Genomic DNA, 21,059 nt, shown 5'->3' with positions numbered 1-21,059 from the left:
AATTATGTCAGAGGTTCAGGAATGTAAATACAGCATTAAAGTAATGCTGTATTTAGAGTAATATAATTTTGAATTCTGCCTTCTTTGCTGATCATGCAAGCAAGGTGACAAGGCCTTATTATTGTAGGAAACCTGAATTAATTTTAATACATTAGTCTTGGAATTGGAAGTGTCTGCAATTTTGTAGGGTAACAGAATTCTTTTAACTGATGTAAATAAAGACCTTGAGCACATAAACTAAAGAAGAGTCCAGTATATTGAATTGCAAGGAGGGTAGAAGCAGGATCAAGACACATCATTTATTGAAATATATGGAGAAACTTTAAAACATAAAATGTTTGTAAAATTGAAAATAAAAGTGACAACTTGTTTTAACCAGGAAACCAAATACCCTGTAATATCCATTTAATGACCATGTTTCTCTAATTAGGAAGAATATTTTCTCTTTAAAAGTTGTTATTTTGGTAGCTATGACTCTAGATCTGGGTGAAAGTTTAAAGATCATGATCTTGCAGGTCCATTTCTGCTGTAAAATTCTACAACCTGGACTTCCTTACAGTAGTTGATAATTCTAAAGATTATCAGAAGGAAAGGGGGAGAACAGTAGGCTATGTTTTAGAGTTTGTGAAGCTGTATACCGTTTACAATGCTCAGAGCTCAAGGGTTGCTTCTAGTGCTGAGACCTTTCCCTTCCTTTTCTTCAATCTGGCCTTACTTCTTTCCTGATGGTTTTTAATTAATTCAGGAAAATGGCTGATAATATGAAAATCATATTTTCATATTATTAAAATAATATGAATTTTCATTCATATTATAATGAAATATGTTTTCATTATATTCATCATCAAATAACTACAAATTCATCTGAAATCCTTAATGTCACTTAATCCTCCATGGAGCATTATTTTCACTGTTTAAGGTGGCTCAGTGGTAAAGAATCCATCTGCCAATGCAAGAGATGCAAGTTCCATCCCTGGGTCAGGAAGATTCCCCCAGAGTAGGAAATGGCAACTCATTCCAGTCTTTCTTGTTGGGAAACCCCATGGACAGAGGAGCCTTGGTCCATGGGTCACAGAGTCAGGCACGACTCAGCAACTAAACAACTCCTGATTAAAAATAACTGAAAAATCACCATAAGATATCATGATGAGCTATATCAATTACTTTGATATGATGGAAATGGATTTATAAAATATTTGCAATTGGCTTTTAGAATTCTTATTGCTTTTCTTTATCTTTTAAGCCTAAATAGCAGACATCTTAACAAAAATTGACTTTTATTAAAGTCCCAAATGATGTTCAAGTAAAATAACCTGTTAATTCCTACTGAAGAGATTATTATTGTCCTGATTTGCATGTTGTAGGAAACAGAATTTTGAACCGAACCTCAAGGTTCCCACTCTGGTTGTATATACACCTTCTCCCTGACAAGTGAATACTAATTAATCTCTGTTCAGCTATAAAGAGCTTGCTCAAGTAATTAAGGTTTCAAATCAGTTCACCTTAAGGTAGGGAGACTGCGTTTGTGTTCTTGATTGAATCAGGTGAGCTTGTAAAAGGGGTTGGACTGTTCCTGGCAAAAGCGATTCAGCGTGTGAGAGGGATTCCAGTGGAGGGAGATTCCCTATTGCTGATTACAAAGCCAAGGACTGGGGAGACCAGCAAGGAATCGGGGACCTCTGTTGTACAAACACAAGGAACCCAGTTTAGTAAACAACCTGAGTGAATTTGCAAGCAAGTTTTTCCTCAGACCCCAAGTAAGAATGCAGGCAAGACCCCTACATCTTGATTTCTGCCTAGTGAGACTCTGAGTCTCAGAGATGGCTCCCATGCTGTGCCAGGACTCCTACAGAACTGTGAGTTAATAAGCTTCTCTTGTTTTAAGCTGCTAAATTAGGCATATTTTGTTATCCAGCAGTAGAAAACTAATATACTTGTTTTTTTGTTGTTCTTGCATTTGTTTGATTTGCAATCATGTTTATATGAAGGAAAAAGAGGAAGGATCTAAGTGGGAATTTCAAGAGAATAAATATAAATCTCTACATTCCCATTAGCTTCTATTAGTTTGTTTCCAGAATAGTGGGTGGGAGGGAAAGTGTATGTCCGTTGTGTTAATTATATAGCATTTTCCATTGTACGGTTAGCTTTTTGTATTTTTCATTGCAGAAAATAGTGCATATTTCTTAGAGCATACCTGTCATATATGAGGCTTCATTTCTTGATATAATTGTTAGTTGCACAGTATATTTCACTACTCAGCTGTAAAAGTCCCTTGGCTTCAGATTTGTTCATTGTTTTCACAGCTGTTTTCTTGTTAAATTGTTCCTCCCACTTGAGACAGTAAATGGAAGAAATGAAAAGTGATGTGTCTCAGAACCTATGGTTAATACACAAATACTCATTGTTAATGTATTTTGGATACATGCAGCTTTGAATTGGGCTTCTGGAAAATGCATATTGTGCTTTCACAAAATAGCCTGTTTGGCAGCCCCAACTAAAAATGTGGAATGCTTTGTAAGTGTTGGAAATGTGGGGATTTTTCCAAGAAATTAAGACCTTGGAAAGGATACAGAAACATACAAAGAAGGCAGGTGTAAACTGTTAGCTGTTCCTCAAATGTTAGCATCTTTTTGGTTACACCGTTCATATACAGTATGTGCTTTTTTGCTTTTGGGGAATTTGGCAAAACTTAAATATTCTTTGTTCTATGAGGTCCATATTGGATTTCAACAATTCATTCCTGCAGATAGACAGCATGGTTTAGATGTAATGTTCTCTGTGTGTGTCTATCATATATCTTTCTTTCCATATTAAAAAAGGTTGGACATGTTGGCAGGAAAGAGAATGGAGGATTTCCTTTAAATACTGGAGAACACATTTAAAGCATAAAGGCATAAACACATGTATTTGGGTATTTACATAATAGTATGTTGTATAATGGAAAGCTTTGAAATGGCAGACCCAGCTTCATTCTTAAAAGCTTTAACACTTGGGGCAAGTGTCTTATGTGTATGATAAAGAGATTGGACGGAACTACACCCAGGTATCTACATCATCAGTATGTTAACTCATTCCTCATTAACAACCCGATGATGTAACTGAAGAACTAACTGAGTAAGTAACTTGCCCAAGGTCATCCAATTTGGTTGGAAGTGAGAAGGCTGAGACTTTAAAATGCAGATTTTAGCCTGGAATTTAGAAACTACTTCAAGTGCTGTAACTACTACTTACTACGTAAGTTACTACGTGACTACTACGTAAACTATTCCCTCTTGTAGTCTGAGAGCCAGGTGTCATGCTAGGGAAGCCTCTCTGAGCAAGTCATGGTGATGCAGGAAGCATGGGTGCCAAATGGGAATTCTTTATTCCCAAGTTATTGATGTTGTTTTAATATATATAGACAACTTTATCTATGCTCTTTGCTATAAATAGCTTTTGTTGAAGACTAAATATTTTAAAATATTTACTTCTTTAGAGAGTTCATTGAGAAAGAGGAGAAAGAGTTCCATTATAGCCAACCATCTTGCTCTTTAATCTTCCTTTAAATATTAACTAAATTGATTTAGCTGTGCATTCAAAAAAGTAATTTTCTTAGAAATTTTGTCAACTCACTCAACCTTTGTATTCAGATTTTTCAGAGATAAATAGAAGCTTAATATATCTGTGGTGAATATTACTTTGACATACTACTTTCTGCATATTTTACTTACAAAATGACTGTACTTAGCTAAAACGAAATATGCCTCGTAAATACCTGAATATTTTAGTTAGCTTTGAGAAAAAAGTCTTTGGTGACATGATTAGAGCCAAAATTAGCATAAAACTTTTTAGAGGAATGGGAATGCACATATACTGTCAAACCCTTATTTTCTTTCTATATTGACCAATCTCAGATGTTCTGAATAAATCTAATTAAATAATTTGCTATAATAACTGTAAACTTGAATTTTCAAGCTAAAATTAGTGTCAGGCTTGGGATTTGATTGTACACTTCTTAAAATCTAGTAAATAAGAGTGCTCCTATTTCACAGATGCTCCAGAAAACATGGCATTCCTGGCTCAGAGACAGAGCAGTGTGATCAGTAGCATACTTGCTTTGGTTCTCTTTGCGCTTCAGTCTCCCAAGGTGATGCAGGAGGTGCCAGATGAATTCCATGCACTCAGTGGATTTACACTGAACTTTTATAGCAGACAGTAAGCAAGCCTGCTCTTTGTCCAAAAAGAGCTGTTAAGCCTCATTAGTCGAGGTTACTGGCTGCACAAACAAGGCTGAGAAGCGGTCTGGGTGCCTTGAAGATGTGGCACAGCCAGCCAGACCTGGAGGAGTACAAGCGCTCCAAGGAGGGTGTACCTCCCAGCAGACAGGTGTGATGGATTTAATGGAGAGGATGGTGGGATGGGGCTCTGGTCCTTGTCTTCGCTCTCTGTGGCAGCTTTCCACAAGCCTTTCTGAGACAACTCTAGGTTCTCCTGTATAGGAAATGGAGTTGGATGAGATAACCAAAAACATCTACCCTTTCATCTAGATGTTAGTGTTATACTTTCCTGGAAACCTTCATGTAAAATAAGGCTGTCAGGTTGCCTGAAGAAGCCTCAGAAGTTTTACAAGTTTTACAAGTACAAGCCACAGAAACACAGTATGGTTGATTGCCCTCAAGTGTTAAATGGATTCTTAGGAGAGAAGATGAATCATTGTATTGGTTCAGTGAAGGATGCCCTTTATAATTTTAAAGGACACATCTTAGAAAATGCAAACACAATTATAAAGGCATGACCAATAAATGTTAACCTCGTTTTCTTTTTCTTTGACAAACATAAAAGAGAAATCCAGTGATTGTAATAAGGCATAAGGGCATTCATAAAAAAAAAATACCATCTTTATAGGATGTCTGGACCAGCTTAGAGACTTTAGATTGAATGCATTGGTTGAGAATTTTCTTTTTTTTTTTTTTTTTTATTTTATTTTTAAACTTTACATAACTGTATTAGTTTTGCCAAATATCAAAATGAATCCGCCACAGGTATACATGTGTTCCCCATCCTGAACCCTCCTCCCTCCTCCCTCCCCATTCCATCCCTCTGGGTCGTCCCAGTGCACCAACCCCAAGCATCCAGTATCGTGCGTCGAACCTGGACTGGCAACTCATTTCATACATGATATTTTACATGTTTCAATGCCATTCTCCCAAATCTTCCCACCCTCTCCCTCTCCCACAGAGTCCATAAGACTGTTCTATACATCAGTGTCTCTTTTGCTGTCTCGTACACAGGGTTATTGTTACCATCTTTCTAAATTCCATATATATGCGTTAGTATACTGTATTGGTGTTTTTTTCTTTTAAAAGAACGAATGAGAGCTTGTTGCTCAGTTTTGTGAAACACTTCATAGATTTTTATTTTAGATGTTGGAGTAGATTCTGTGAATTCACAAATTTTGCTGAAGAGTATTAAGATCAGCTTGAATGGTTGAAACCTCTCAAAAATAGGTTAAGCATCTACTCTTGACCCCTTGAAAAATTCTACTCTATTGGAAGAGCTACTAAATTTATAAGTGATTCTTGAGATGATGTTAAATGATTTGAATCCACCTTAACTTGCAAAATAGTTCTGGAAAAATTAATCATACAATCACTGTTAAAATGTAAATTGTACACAAAACTCTGTACAATTGAGTTTTTGGCTACTTGGAATGTGGAAAAATGTTCCAGTGCATAGGGTTTATTTATATTAACAGCATCTGGTGAAACCTTTTCTGTCACTGATTGACCAGCCAAATAGGTTTTGAAGTATTTTAACACATAAGAAATAGAATGCAAGCGAACCGTGGCTACCAAGAGTTTTCTGGAGTGAGTACATATGGGTTTATTTTATTTGTTCTTTCGGTACTGCTTTATTGAATACCTGTCCTGTGAAAGCCTCCCCGTGAGGGAATGTCCCGAGAAGAGAGAGCTGTTGTTCTGAAGGAATGCAGTCTAGTGAGAGAATAAACAGGCCACACAGGGTGGTTAGTACAAAGACGAAGTCCTGAACACAACTAGGGAATGCTGGAAGACTAATTCTCCCCAGATGGGATTTAAGTCCAGAGCCTCCAGCCTTTTTATTTTCATTCTTTCTGGTACGATTTGTTTCTTTGGCTTTGGGTTGGTTGGTTTGGTTTAATAGATAAAATTGTTGTTGCTCAGTCACTGAGTCATGTCCGACTTTTTGCAACCCCATGGACTGTAGCCTACCAGGCCCCTCTGTCCATGGGATTTCCCAGGCAAGAATACTGGAATGGGTTGCCATGCCCTCCTCCAGGGGATCTTCCTGGACCAGGGATCAAACCCGTGTCTCCTGCATTGTCTCTTTACCACTGAGCCACCAGGGAAGTCCAAAAGATATAATTGCATTGTAATATGTCATGATATATATTACAGTTTGGTTTAATATTTATAATATTTTCTGGCCTTTAACAAGTTAGGGCATTTTACTCCAAGCTTCATTGTCCCTTGAAGGAGCTTAGTCTAGTTGTCTAAAAAGAGCTGCCCTGTGCTCGCTTCGGCAGCACATATACTAAAATTGGAACGATACAGAGAAGATTAGCATGGCCCCTGCGCAAGGATGACACGCAAATTCGTGAAGCGTTCCATATTTTTTTAAAAAAAAAAAAAAGAGCTGCCCAACTTTGCACTGGGCATGCCCAACACCTGTGAAGGGCATAGGTACAAAATGGGTAAGAATAGCAGCTTGAAAAGTGAAGTAACAGTCATTCAGTCATGTCCAACTCTTTGGGACCCCATGGACTATACAGTCATGGAATTCTCCAGGCCAGCATACTGGAGTGGGTAGCCTTTCCCTTCTCCAGGGGGGTCGATCCCAACCCAGGGATCGAACCCAGGTCTTCTGCAATTGCGGGTGGATTCTTTACCAACTGAGCTACCAGGGAAGCTCAGTAAAAGCCAGGTACTTAGATAGATGCTGTGACTTAACTAATACTCATAACCTTGTCAGGTTATTCCTATTATCCTTACACTGACAGGTTAAGAATCTGCAGCTGGGAGTTAGAATGAATGAATCCTGTTTTAATGGGCTCTCCCACTTAACTTTGTGGCTTTGAATATTCCTAAATACCAGCCATGGGGAAGGACAGCTCAAAATACACCATTTATGTATTGATTAAAGACAGCTCTGCTGGGGTGTTGCTGGTTGTGCCAGGTGACCTGGAGTCAGCGTGCAGTAGGCATTTCGTAACCCAGAGTGCTCAAACCTGATTGCCCATGGGATGAGGTAGGCGATATAAGTAAATGAAATGGGACAGGTAGGCCTGGTACATGTGCAGCCAAGTTTGAGAACCAAGTGCTCTAAGACTTCGCTACTCAATGAGCCCCTCAAATCATCACCATCATACGTATGGGAAATAGAGGCTCTCAAGTCTCATGCTGGTACTACCAGAACATAATCTGTGATTTACCAGAATTCCCAGGTGGTTCTATGCAGGCTAAAGTTAGAGGAGCATTGCCTAATAGTCAGATGACACGTTGAACTTCACTCTAAAGCCTTAAGGACAGGGGTTCTTAAATCATAGCTCTGCATTAAAATCATCAGGGAGTTTAAAATGATACTGATATTCAGGCCTGTCATTGGAAATTCTGATTTAACTGATCTCTGATTAAAATCCTAGAATCATTATTTTTAAAAATTGTCCCAAAGTGAATCTAATATGCCGCCAGAGTGGGGGAAAAATAACTCCTGTCAGTTTGTTTTTAATTTTGAAATTCTAGGAAACTCTCTTCACCCAATACATCTTTCTTGTATGGAGTCATCTGATGATAATATTGAAAAAGGAAGTGGGAGAATTTTGCCTGCTTCCAAAACTGTTAGCTGTTATAACTAGGTCTGATTCTGATTATTAATATTAAGCTGCCATTCTTGGTAAGTCTCCTGCAAGGAGACTTAAGAGATGTGGGTTTGATCTCTGGGTTGGAAGATCCTCTGGGAGAGGAAATAACAACTCACTCCAGTATTCTTAGCCTGGGAAATCCCATGGACAGAGGAGCTTGGCGGGCTACAGTCCATGGGATCATGCAGAATTGATAATGATCGAGCATCTGAACATGCATGAATGCTTGAAGATGGACTTAAGAATTAGTCTGCCCTAGTTGGTAAACAGGCAGCTCTTCACTTTGGTTATCAGTCTACACAGCAAAGTCATCTGGGGACCTTGCATCTACATTTACTGTACTTGCACAGAGCTTAGAATGCTGATGCGGAAGGGGATGTGTATGCGCTTTTAGTTGGAGGCCCACAGTAAGCAATTGGAATGGATCAACCAACCAGGTGTCTTATATGTTAGGACTTAGAGGTCACCTAGAATAAATCAAATTTTGTCACTTAGTCCTGTGAACTCCAATTTTTTCAGTGTCTAATATATATATATATTACTTATGAGAACTTCATATAATGTTTGTAAAGTACTTAGCACAGTCTCAACTCTGAATAGTCTAATCTGAAACTTCTGAAAGTCTGATCTGACAGGGCAGGTCTTCTGATGAAAGATACCCAGTTCAAGTGGTGTGTATTAAAGACCTTGTCTCCAGTTTCTATTACTTCTACCCAAATTATGGTGTTTCCACCGCCACCCCCCTTAATGAACTAGTTGCATGCCTTCCAGTCACAAAATAGAAAAGTAGCTACCTTTCTTATCAAAAAGAACCAGAAGTACTCCAATAAGCCAAATGATGTTCTGTGAAAATTAAGGGTTTTTTTGTTGTTTTTTTACCTCCCTGGGAAAAGTAAGCAATTGAATTGAGCACTTCAGTTTATTCGGCCTTGTGGGGCAGGCTGGCTGGCAAGTTCAGGTGGCTGGTCCTACAATCACATGTACTTTAAGATCCATACTGAGGTTCTGTCAGCGGCAACAGGTCACACCTGTTGCTCAAGTTTAACTGGCTAGTTTGTTATGTGCTAAGTGGTTTTCAATCTTTCTATCACAGTGCAAATAAAAACTAACATTTCTAAAGTACTTCAGGGTAAACCAATAAAATCAGTCCAGGAGAGGCAACATACTGAAATGCTTGGCTGCACAGAGGACTGAAAACATCTATGCCTCGGGGCAAGCACGCTTAGAGCCTAGTTAGCGAACACCTGAATTGGAAGCTGTATGGCGCCCCCTTGGGGTATGATGTGGGAATAAGGCCCTTAACAGGGCTTTGTCCAGAGCCGCTTATCTCTTCATGTTTATTATTTATCTTCCATATAAGTCTTCATTTACAGAAAAGCGAAGTCCCTGCTCTTGTGGGGCTTAAATTATGATGGTATCCCAGCTTTCATTTTATAAAAATGGATCATGTAATCTAGATACCATTTGAAGAAAAGGGTAATTGCTCAAGTGGAAGGAGATCCAGCATTTTCAACATTCCGTTCAGAGTCTGTTTTAATAACAGGTTTCTATTTTCCCCCTGGCTCTCTGTTCTTTTCTTGTTTGTGGAAAGGCATGCATTTTTTAATGGGATTATTATAAACCTACATGGTGAAATACACTGAGAAATAGTGAATGCTTAATTAGAAATTAAAGAAGTTTTCAGTACATGCAACCTTAGAAATGAACTCATCCAATTTCCTTTCTGGATGAGATACCGAAATGCAAACTCATCTCCTCGCCAGTGATGCATTCAGCGGGCTTTCATGTCTTCCTAACGAGGCCAGATCAAGGCTGTTGATTTTCCCTCAGAGCTTTGAAGGGATGTTGTTTATTTGGTAACCAAAGCTCAAAGAGCTGGTGGCCTCACATACAGAAAAGCTGATCGGAGGTATGAAAAATGAGGGCTCATTACTGTTTTAGCAAAATGCAAATTTATAAATCAGAAAATCATTTGTATTTGGTGTGCCTACTCTCTTTAGCAGTAAGAAATGTAAAGTATTTGATACAAACTCCTGAGAGGATTTTACACTACTTGTCTGTGTTCGGTATAAATGCGCAATTGGAATATTTGGATTCTGTGCTTCCCTCTGCCCTGTGGAAGCAGTGAGGCCTGGATGAGGCAGTCGTGGGGAGGGAACACGAAGTGACTTCAGGAAAGCTCTGTGGCTCTGCTCAGAGTTTTGCAGACCTAATTGTTGGTATTTGGTGGTGCTTTCTAACCTTTTTACCTCCCTTTATTGTAAATAGTCAAACATCTGACTAAAACAGGGCCAGCAGAGCTCATTTTTCTTTCTTCTGTTTGTGTTCCGTCTCTAGCCATCCTCCTCTCTGCAGATTTAACTTTTCAACATTGATTTGTATGAATGTGTATGTTCTACATGGCAGAAGGATTCTGAGGGTACAATTTTGAAATTACTGTACCTTAAGGCTTTTGTCTATTCATGAGGGAATTTCTAATTCATCTAAGAATTCAAAAATGAGACTTATCCATAATTCCTGCTACTTTAAGTTTAGCCATTCAGAAATGCTCCTTTTTAAAAAGATTGAGTTAGACACCGCATCAATTTAGGGAATGCTAGGAAACATAGTAAATTTAACCAGATAAAAACTTCGGGCAAAGTCATGATACAGTGGTGCATTTCTTCCCAGTGATTTCTAGTGATTTCTTTGAGCTCAGATTATTAAAAACCAACTTTATATGAAATTCAGAATATTCTGAGGCAGTTCAAATTTTATAACAAATTATTCACTTACATGCATTATTTCACCTAAATATTAATATTAAAACCTAACTGAATTTTCACGATCCTGAATTGGTCCTTTTTCTAGGTCATTTTCAGAGCAACACAGAGATAATTCTTTTGTACTTTAAAAAGAAAATTGAACTGTATTCAGTTGCATTCTCATGATAGCCAATTTTAATGCTATTCCTAAAACAAGGACAGACAAGGGTAGCTGCTAAGTTCAGGGAAATGTAAGGTTATAGCTATAACCTCTAATTACACTGTTTGTGGTCTCTCAAGGACCATACTTGGAAGTTAAAAGACAAAGTAGTGTGGGCTTACCTGGAAAGGTCATCCATTGTGTCAGAATCAGAGGCTGAGAATATCCATCAACAAGGGAAGTTCGAAAAGACGCCCACTAAGGCCAGAGGATGAATGATTATTTTTGAAGCTTACCTCATTCAATCTTAAGGAAGAGAGAATGATGATAAGATTATTTAAGGACCACATTGTAAAAAGTATTCCAAATATGCATGCTTATCACTTGTGCTTCTTTCATTAATTATCAACTCAACACAAGACCAACTCTTCACAAATTTCTCATAATTTAGAAGTTACAGCATAACTTTTTTCATTTATTCAAGTTTGATACTGTAAGTCAGGTCATGTTTTCCAAACTAAAGACCACTTCACCAAAGTGAACTCTAATGATCCCCTATACCTAATGAGCAGATAGGCATGTTTGATTAAGCTTATCTCAGCATTGATAAAAATTGTAAAATACCAAAAAATGTGACCACAAAATAAGTGAAATCTTATGTTGGACAAAACTCTATAGTATTAAAAAGCAAACATCAACTTGGGAAAATTCTGCAACATATACTTGAAAAGAACTTAACGCTTTTTAATGTAGAGACTTGTTAGCAGTTGTTTAAACTGACAGCTCTTTCTTTCATATTAGGAATATGGGCAAATAGGAAATTGCCAGGCGTTTACCAAAAAAGAATGCAAATTATCACAGCATGAAAAATCACCATAAAAATGTAAGTGAAAATAGGGAGTTACTATTGTGCACAGATCAGATCAGATCAGATCAGTCGCTCAGTCGTGTCCGACTCTTTGCGACCCCATGAATCGCAGCACGCCAGGCCTCACTGTCCATCACCAGCTCCCGGAGTTCACCGAGACTCACGTCCATCGAGTCAGTGATGCCATCCAGCCATCTCATCCTCTGTCGTCCCCTTCTCCTCCTGCCCCCAATCCCTCCCAGCATCAGAGTCTTTTCCAGTGAGTCAACTCTTCTCATGAGGTGGCCAAAGTACTGGAGTTTCAGCTTTAGCATCATTCCTTTCAAAGAAATCCCAGAGCTGATCTCCTTCAGAATGGACTGGTTGGATCTCCTTGCAGTCCAAGGGACTCTCAAGAGTCTTCTCCAACACCACAGTTCAAAAGCATCAATTCTTCGGCGCTCAGCCTTCTTCACTTGGAAAAGCAAGCACACACACAGACAGTCTGGTACAGCTTTGTATATAATTAGCAAAAATTACATACAATTACATACAAATTACATAATTATGTACAAAAGTTACCTACAATTACATTTTCAGAGGGTAGATGGTAAATTTAAAAATATATGTATAGACATGTTCTTTAAATTCTAGTAAGTTCTAGGGAGTGAAACAGTGAGGGATACATAAATAAATGGATATTTGTTGCTTATGGGAAAAGAGACATAGATGGATATTTGTGAAAATATCAATAGTTACCATTTTTGTTTCAACCATATTAAATACTAAATAGCCAATTTGAGTGCCAGAACCTAGTCAAAGAACTGTATATACAGCAAAGACTAAAGCAAAATTTTCTGCTTCTAGAACTTACATTCTAGTTGAGGCTATTTAATAAATTTGTTTTTATAGTTAGTTTTTTAGTTTTATGGTTTTTACAAAATATATTTTGTTTATATACTTCTCTAGTGAATACAATTTATCAGAAATATAGGTTACCTGATTTATTCTAGTTAAAAGGTGAATGTTTGTTCTTTTTAAGTATCTTCAGTTCAGTTCAGTTCAGTCACTCAGTCGTGTCCGACTCTTTGCAACCCCATGAATCGCAGCACGCCAGGCCTCCCTGTCCATCACCAACTCCCGGAGTTCACTCAGACTCATGTCCATCGAGTCGGTGATGCCATCCATCCATCTCATCCTCTGTCATCCCCTTCTCCTCCTGCCCCCAATCCCTCCCAGCATCAGAGTCTTTTCCAGTGAGTCAACTCTTCGCATGAGGTGGCCAAAGTACTGGAGTTTCAGCTTTAGCATCATTCCTTCCAAAGAACACCCAGGGCTGATCTCCTTTAGAATGAACTGGTTGGATCTCCAGGTTTCATATACTTTAAACAGCTTTCTGATGTCTTTTAAGTGTTTTGAGATGTTGTATATTGAATTGGGCCACAGAGGCCTTAGCTGAATATAAGAGTGTATGACTATATATTAACTTTATTACCAAGCATCATTGTCAAGCTGATATTAGACTTTCTAAACATTTTCCCAAACTTCTGACAATGAAGAGTTTTGAGAATTTCAAGAATGAGAAAACGAATGAAGAAGCTATGGAGACATTTTTTTTCACCACAGATAGCCCTGGATCATTGCATAGTCCTGAGTTGTATCTAACCTTGTTGCCATTTTCAATATATCCTATATCTTAGCTATAATGGGGAGGAAGAAATGGGATTATGCAGGAATAGGTGATCCTTCCTAAGTATCTTTTAAAACTGAGTGGTAGCTCTTAATCTCTTTGTACATCAGAATGACCTGGGGAGCTTAATATAAATCATATTTTCAGACCCCTGACCAACAAATTGTGATTTAGTAAGTCTGTGACTGGGCCAGGCCTTTGTTTTTTTATTTTTTTATTAAGTTGTCTCCAGTGGTTCTGATGGCAGTAGCCACATACTGGGAAACACAGAGTAAGTGCCAGGGAGCTTGAAGCTTATGTCCCAGTAAGGCTGTCAAATTGTCTCCAAAGAAACTTTGCCTCGTAGCCTAACTCTCTGATACCCCATTACTGTAGTAGAAGTTCTAAGGCGTTCTAAGTCTTCTGCACAATTTTATGCTGAACATTTCTTGAAGGTCTACCTGCAAGGGTTGTTTCTGTTTTTTCCTGAATCTAATTCAGACTGAATTGAAATGACAAGGTCACCTTCAGCATCAACAGTTGTGTTCTTTGCAGGACTTCCTAGTTACGTCTTTGTCAAATCAAACTTGAGCTCTCCATGCTCAAGGGGAAACATCTTTCAGACTTAATAGGCTTCCAAATACCTTTGTTTGACAAATACTAACCTGAGGGACTGTTATATTATTCTCTGAAAATGTCTTTCAATTGGAAGTATTATTGCAAAAGAGAATTTTTGGCTTTTCACTAGCAAAGAAAATTTTCTTTGTATTCTGCATCAAGATGAATACACAAAAGTTAAAGTCTCTCAGCGTGGAAAGATTCCTAAATATATGTATGCAAATGATCTTTAGTTGACAATTTAAAATATGTATCTGAAATCTCCTTAAGTGGTGACGCTTAAAGCATGAAAGTGAATAAGTGAAAGTGGTTCAGTCGTGTCCAACTTTTTGCGACCCTGTGGACTATACAGTCCACGGAATAATCCAGGCCAGGATACTGTAGTGGCTAGCCTTTCCCTTCTCCAGGGGATCTTCGCAACCCATGGATGGAACCCAGGTCTCCCACATTGCAGGTGGATTCTTTACCAGCTGAGCCACAAGGGAAGCCCAAGATGACTGGAGTGGGTAGCCTATCTCTTCTCCAGCAGATCTTCCTGACCCAGAATCGAACCACACGGTCATGACCTAACATGGGATTAAATCGTGAAGTAGATTCAAATTGTGAGTGGCCCCTCACCTCTGCTTCCTGACTCCTGTGTTTAGGGACTTGTCCATATCTATTGTCCTCTGGTACTAGGGTCACCAAGTGCTCAGTGATATGCTCTCAAATTTACCTTTCTTAGCTGCTGACATTAAGTTCTCAGATAGAAGTAGATGTTCTATTTCCTCCTGGGAGGTTAGCACAGAACTTTTCATCCACTAAATGCAATTCAGGAAGGATGTTAAATGTTAGCAGGAGTTCATTTGTCAGGGCGTTAAGGGGTTTGCCCAGAAATCAGAATCCCTGATAGTTTTCTTTCGCCCTGTGAAAGCACCTTGACCTTGGATATTACTTAGTATTTTGTTAATCTGTTAGTCATAAAAATACCATCCTAATCATAGATGCTAAAATGTGTCTCTGAGTAAATGTTTGTGCTGTTTTCCCTTAAGAGTTTCTTAAAGCAAATTAAACAGATGAATATGAATTTATATAAATTCATGAGTAAATAATATGTGTGTGCATATATATATATACACACACACATATAAACATCCCCATATTTCCTGTAATTTGCTATAAAAATAGAGGTTACTTTCAAGTAGTGGGTTTTGCATGGACTGTTTAAATTATTGTGCCAAATTATGTTTATTGTCTTGTGTCATGGAGACACAGGACAGTGGAGACATACGTATCATGTTGAAAAAATGTGCTGGGATAAAAAAGCTAGAAAACAGCTGTACTGGGTAATGAAACACTAGAGATTGGTTTTGTAAACTCATCACAGATTGATGTACTTTGTGTTTCTTATTCCTCAAAGAGTTTTGTTTGCTTTATTATGAAGTTTTATTGATGAAAGAGCAATGGAAGAGAAAGCCCCTTTTAACAAGTTTTTAAATATGTTTTTAATTCAGAGCTTAGCATGTTGCTTGGCCCACTGGATTAAGTTCTGCCTTTGGCAGGCTGTGTGAGACTCATTTCACTCATTTCCCCCAGCCTCACGCATTTATCAAATAAGTTTACCCAGCTTGCAGTTGTTCAGTCATAAGATTCCATCGTTGATAGAAAAATTACATTGTTGAATGTAGCTCTCTCTTTTATAGATGATGAATCTGAGGCCCAGATGGGTAGATGATTTGCCTTAAATAGGATCAAAACTATGTCACTGATTCTCATCCCAGATCTTCACTGTATGCTTTAACTGTAGCCCTTGCATTTTTACAGAGTGTAACACATGTCTAATTGTTCTCAGCTCACATTTTATCCCCTCAATAACTGTGTATGAATGGAATTTAATAATATCCCCACTTGACAGATGTGAAAACTGAGGGTTTGAGAAGTTAATTGAATCAGCTAAAGACATAGGTTTTGTATGAGTAGAAACACTTTGCTTTTTGCTCTTGACAGTTTTGCCTCTTGTTGAATGGCAACGTTCCTGGGTCTCTAACCTGAACTACTGTAAAGATTGCCTTTTTTGGAAATGTTCATCCTTTAAAAATAAAGTGAACTTCCATCTTGTCCTGAAATTTGAGAATTGTTTAATTAAAGCCAGTCATCTAGATGAAAACAATTAGATACAAACACAAATATTTCCACTATTTAACAAGTACTTAAAATTAATAGGATTTACCACTCTGGAACTTTTTTTTTTTTCACCTGACATCTTTTTTTTGAAATTTTATTTATTTTTTATTTTTATTTTTTGTTTCACTTTTATTTTATTGTCAGATAGGATTCATTTTCTTTTTCTTTTTTTAAATTTATTTTATTTTAATTGAAGGCTAATTACTTTACAATATTGTATTGGTTTTGCCATCTTAATGTTGGGAATATAGTCTCAAATTGTCAGTCAGTGTGATGTGTGGGTTTTTTTTTTTTTTTTTACAAATCTGATCAGTTGATGTAATTTTTTAAACTTAAAATAGATTGCTTGAAAGAATGAAAAGGAAAGTCTTCAAATTATAGGCCAAATTTGATAGCCCAAAATATTCATAGGCAATGGTTTCTGAAGTGAAGGTAAATACTTAATGTAATTTCTCTCCTTCCAAAAGATACACTGTTGGACCACAGGCCTTACTGGAAAAGAAATCCAGAAGTAACTAGACATCTTGGGAAGAGGGAGTTCCAGCCACCATGAGGTAGAACAGATACTCTGGTAATAACGCTTAAGAATTCGTATGACATCAGTAGTGGGGCTTAAAGGGATTATATTTTAGCACTCAGTCATATGTACCAAGGAGGACACATTTTACCCTTTGTGATGAAAAACTTCCATGGTATTTAAACTAAGAAAGAGAAGGTATTGAGTCAATACTTGTATTTTACTGTGGAGGAAACAAATTTAGGGAGGTGAGGTGTCATCCTAGCTTTCACATACAGGTGCTGGACCAGATCAAAACCCTCCTTCCTTGCTCCCTTTCTGGACCTCTGTTACTAAAATAAACTATATTCATTGAATGTGTAGACAGTAAACATGTCTGAAATAATTTCATATGGGACATGTGTATGATGGACAAAGCTGCCTTTCTGCCAAGGACCACGGATGTACAATCAGGCAGATCACAGAAACCATTCACACTTGTCAGAACGAGATGTGCTCTGATAGAAATCTTGGAAATACAGGTTGCTAACAAGTCAGCTTAGCACAAATAGCAAGTGCATTGGAGGAGGCCATTGAGGAGGATGTGACCACCAGTTGAGTGGATCAGAGAGCTGAACCTAGGAAATCTTGCACCCGCTGTTCCTGTAGGGGGCCCTGTCACTAGGAGGTAACCATGAGAGAGTAAGATGGGGAGACCCTCCAGGGTAAACCAGGTAAGATCTTTATAGAAACTTTAAAGATCCTGGTGGGTTAGCGGTTGCACAAGCAAGCTTCCTAAGTTGCTTATTAGAACGGCCACCTACCAATCTGGATAGGTCTCTCCTTGTCCTCCATATTGGGGGGCCAATTCATGAAGCAATGATACGATTATTTTGGAGTGATTTTAGCAGAATGCCTGCAAAAATAACTTTTCTAGTTTTTACAACAATTAGCAGAAATTTGCAGACCAGGTTTACATATAGGATAAAGTCTCTGTGGTCTTTTATCCAAGAAAGAAGAACCACTTCTAAACCACCGAAGGTAAAAAGGAGTTTCTATTCTTCTAAAGAAAAGAGCTATCTTGGCAACTTTCTCCCCTGTTGGACTACATGTATATCAGGAATTTTTTAAAGCAAAAATATGACAACAAATTCAGGCCTTTTTGATCCATAGAGTCAGGGTACATCAGACTCATTCATCCTGCTAATCTTACACCTTAATGCCATTCCTAAGTCTCCCTTTAATAAAAAAAAATATGCTTTTATTCTATTTTGTAGGGAAAATTTTGGAACCAGATGATTTTGTAATTTCTGTCCTCATGTTGCTAATTTCTGGTCCTGCGTATTAATCAGTAAAGAATTTAAATGGTTTTGGTAAAAGTAAGCTATCAGGGAAACACACAGTTTTATAAACTTGTTTAATAGAAGGGAGATGTGGGCAGTGTGAGGAGGCAGTGCTGGTAATTTGTCTTCAGAAATCAACAAATTTCTACCCATAATAGCTCTTAAAACTCAAAGTGGAGAAAGGGAAGACATTTGTTATAAATAACTGCCACAAAGATAATTTTTAAAACCAAGCAGGCACATCTCCAGATGAAGTAGCATGAAAAGAGCAGGGCCTTTTCAGAATTCACGTCAGATATGGTCTCATGTATTATTTAAGTTTGCAGATGACCATAGTAAGCCTCTCTGAACGTTGAAGTAAGCTAAACTCGGAAGGCTTATAAGGACAGACATTATGGGTAAGGTCATATTAGTGCGGATGGTAACATATATAGAGGGCAGAGACTCCAATCACAGACACATCGCAGGGTTTACCTTCATGGTTCTTAATACCTGAACCCCACACAAGGCATTGATCGTGGAAGTGAGAGACACATGAAAGGAAAAGGGACAAGAATGGTTTGAGCACCTTGTCTGTACATTTTCCAGTGCTTAAAAACTATTTTATGAAGAATAATAGGATTCTGGGCTTTTTATCTAAAATTATTAACTACTGAAAAAATACAAAAAGTTTTAGATCATGTGTGTGTGTGTGTGTATGTGTGTCTGTGTCTGTGTCTGTGTCTGTGTGTATGTCTTTGAGGACATGTGTCCCATATCCTCATGGGAATTAAAGAAATCAGTGTATTTTGGCTTTTTGACTAATTTTCTGAGACTAATAACAAAGACAATAACCAAGCCCTCCCATAATAGTCCTTTGGTTTCTCTGACAGAGACCAGACGTGGAAGGAAATGATTCATTTAGTTATTCCAAATCCTGTAAAGACATAAAGGGATGTTTAAAGGTTGGACTTTTTTTGTTAATTGTTTCTAAACACTTAAAAAAATTAAGGTATATGTTGATGTTCGTGGAGTAAACCCTTTATTTCTCTCTATGTCTGTAGCATGTGTTTAAAAAAAAAAAATGTATGGAGAAGAAAAAATTTCCCTTTCGAGTCACCTTTCCTCTCTGAAGCAAATGAAGTGAAAACACATCCCACCCATTGAGAATGCCCAGGGTATACATCCCGCTGTTTCATGATTATTTAATTATGCAATGATTCATCAAGTTCTCATTTAGTCAGAGAGGTAGAAAAAAGAAATCATAATGAAATCAACACTGAAGATAAGTTCTACCAAGGGGCAGGATTTAGAAAGTTATATTGCTGTTTTTCTTCCTTGCTGGCCCCTAAGCCTAGCATTCTGGATGTTGTTCAGGAATCACTCACCAGTGAGGATGAAGAATTTTCAAGATGTGTTGATGGAACATTGGAATGTGCTCAGTTACCTCTGCCTGCTGGCATTTTCCTGTGTCTGCTTATGGGTTTTACAACAGAGAAGGTTCTTTTAAAATCTGAAGACCATTTTAGACATGCTTCAGCACTGAAAACGCATGAAGTCACTCTCAGGTCTCTCTGCAAGGTAGACAATGGTAATAATCTTGATTGTGTCCTGGCTCAGGCACTTGCTGGAAGCAACTCTCCTGAAGCAGTGCATCATATAGTTTCAGGGCCAAGTGTGAAACCAAGAATCTGACCCCGTCTCTGCTACCATCAAGAAACCACTGCGTGTGAAAACACTGGCCGTGGGTGGGTCAACAGAAAAGGAACTGTGGAAACGTGAGGTTCACAGGCTAGCCTGAGATCAGCAGAAGGAAGTTATGATTTAAAAGGGAGTTCCTTGGTGCTCACTCATGCTCAGATGCCTTTCTCTCTCCTTCCTGAGATAATAAAGAAACACAACAATGAATGAAGTTTTGAAAGTGAAGAAAATTATAGCTGATCATGGGGATTTAGTAACAATTTTCTGCAAATCTGAAAGTACATACGTGGAAGTCTGCTAGTGATAAAGACAGACAATAAGGAAACCAAAATAGAGGTGAAAGCCAAGCTCCCCAAAGAACCCCAGAATGGCCCAAGCTCAGTGTGCAAGCATAGAGCATAGAAGTGAACAAAATAAAATAGTTTTCATTAAATGCCCCTATAGAGCAAATATATTGATACGCACATACATATTGTACTACCTCCTTCTTTCCATCAGAAAACACATTTAATCTCTCCTAAAACTGTAAAGAGCTGCCTGGAGAAAGCTGTGGTACTGGGTGGGTGCAGATATCCCAGAAATAGTCTTCATTCTGGCACCAGAGGATTTTCAGAGCTGTGAAAATACTCTGTATGGTATTATGTGTGTCCTTAATCATTCATTTGTGTCCAACTCTGTGCGTCTCCATAGACTGTAGCCCACCAGGCTCTTCTGTCCATGGGATTTTTCAGGCAAGAATATTGGAGAGGGTTTCCATGCCCTCCTCCAGGGGATCTTTCCAATCCAGGGATCGAACCCATGTCTCCTCCATTGCAGGCAGATTCTTTACCCACTGAACCAGCATATATGTGGTATTATAATGATGGATATATGGAATTTAAGATACATGAAATTTACATAGCAAACTCATAAAATAGACACCACCAAAAGGGAACCACAAGGTAAACTACAACTTTTGGCAATTATGATGTGAGGATGTACATTCTTTCTTGATTTAAGAAAAAAGTACAATTCTGATAAGTACCATGATGGTAATGTGGGGAGGCTACACATGTGTGTACCTCTCTCTCAATTTTGACTCCTTTGAGCTCAAGCTGAGTACGCTTTAGTAGAAGGGTCAAGAAGAACTAGCCATGAGGCACAACAGAACAACTCTATAAAGGTACAAGTTGCCATGGAAACAGTGAGAGAGGTGCAACTGATTCCATTTGCAGTGGTACCCAAAGCTACCTATGGTTTTTCTAGTAGTCAAGTACAGATGTGAGAGTTGGACCACAAAGAAGACTGAATGCCAAAAAATTGATGCTTCTGAGCTGTGGTGATGTTGAAGAAGACTCTTGAGAGTCCCTTGGACTGTAAGGAGATCCAACTGGTCAATCCTAAAGGAAATCGACTCTGAATATTCACTGGAAGGACTGATGCTGAAGCTGAAGCTCCAATACTTTGGCCACCTGATACAA

General features: G+C 38.2%; 1 long non-coding RNA gene and 1 other non-coding gene across 2 annotated transcripts; both read left to right on the top strand.

The window, feature by feature from the left end:
• Positions 1–1,162: 1,162 nt before the first annotated feature.
• On the top strand, positions 1,163–20,036 carry LOC129628830 (uncharacterized). The gene is made up of 3 exons (XR_008702918.1): positions 1,163–1,856; positions 16,548–16,651; positions 19,276–20,036. It is a non-coding gene; the product is annotated as an uncharacterized LOC129628830 (long non-coding RNA).
• LOC129642444 (U6 spliceosomal RNA) lies at positions 6,529–6,635 on the top strand. The gene has a single exon (XR_008709715.1). It is a non-coding gene; the product is annotated as a U6 spliceosomal RNA (small nuclear RNA).
• Positions 20,037–21,059: the final 1,023 nt, after the last annotated feature.

This window comes from Bubalus kerabau, chromosome 1, assembly GCF_029407905.1.
Source record: "Bubalus kerabau isolate K-KA32 ecotype Philippines breed swamp buffalo chromosome 1, PCC_UOA_SB_1v2, whole genome shotgun sequence".
NCBI classification, from domain to species: domain Eukaryota; kingdom Metazoa; phylum Chordata; class Mammalia; order Artiodactyla; family Bovidae; genus Bubalus; species Bubalus kerabau.
Note: the sequence above shows the minus strand (reverse complement) of the source record. Positions and strands in the feature narration are given on the sequence as shown.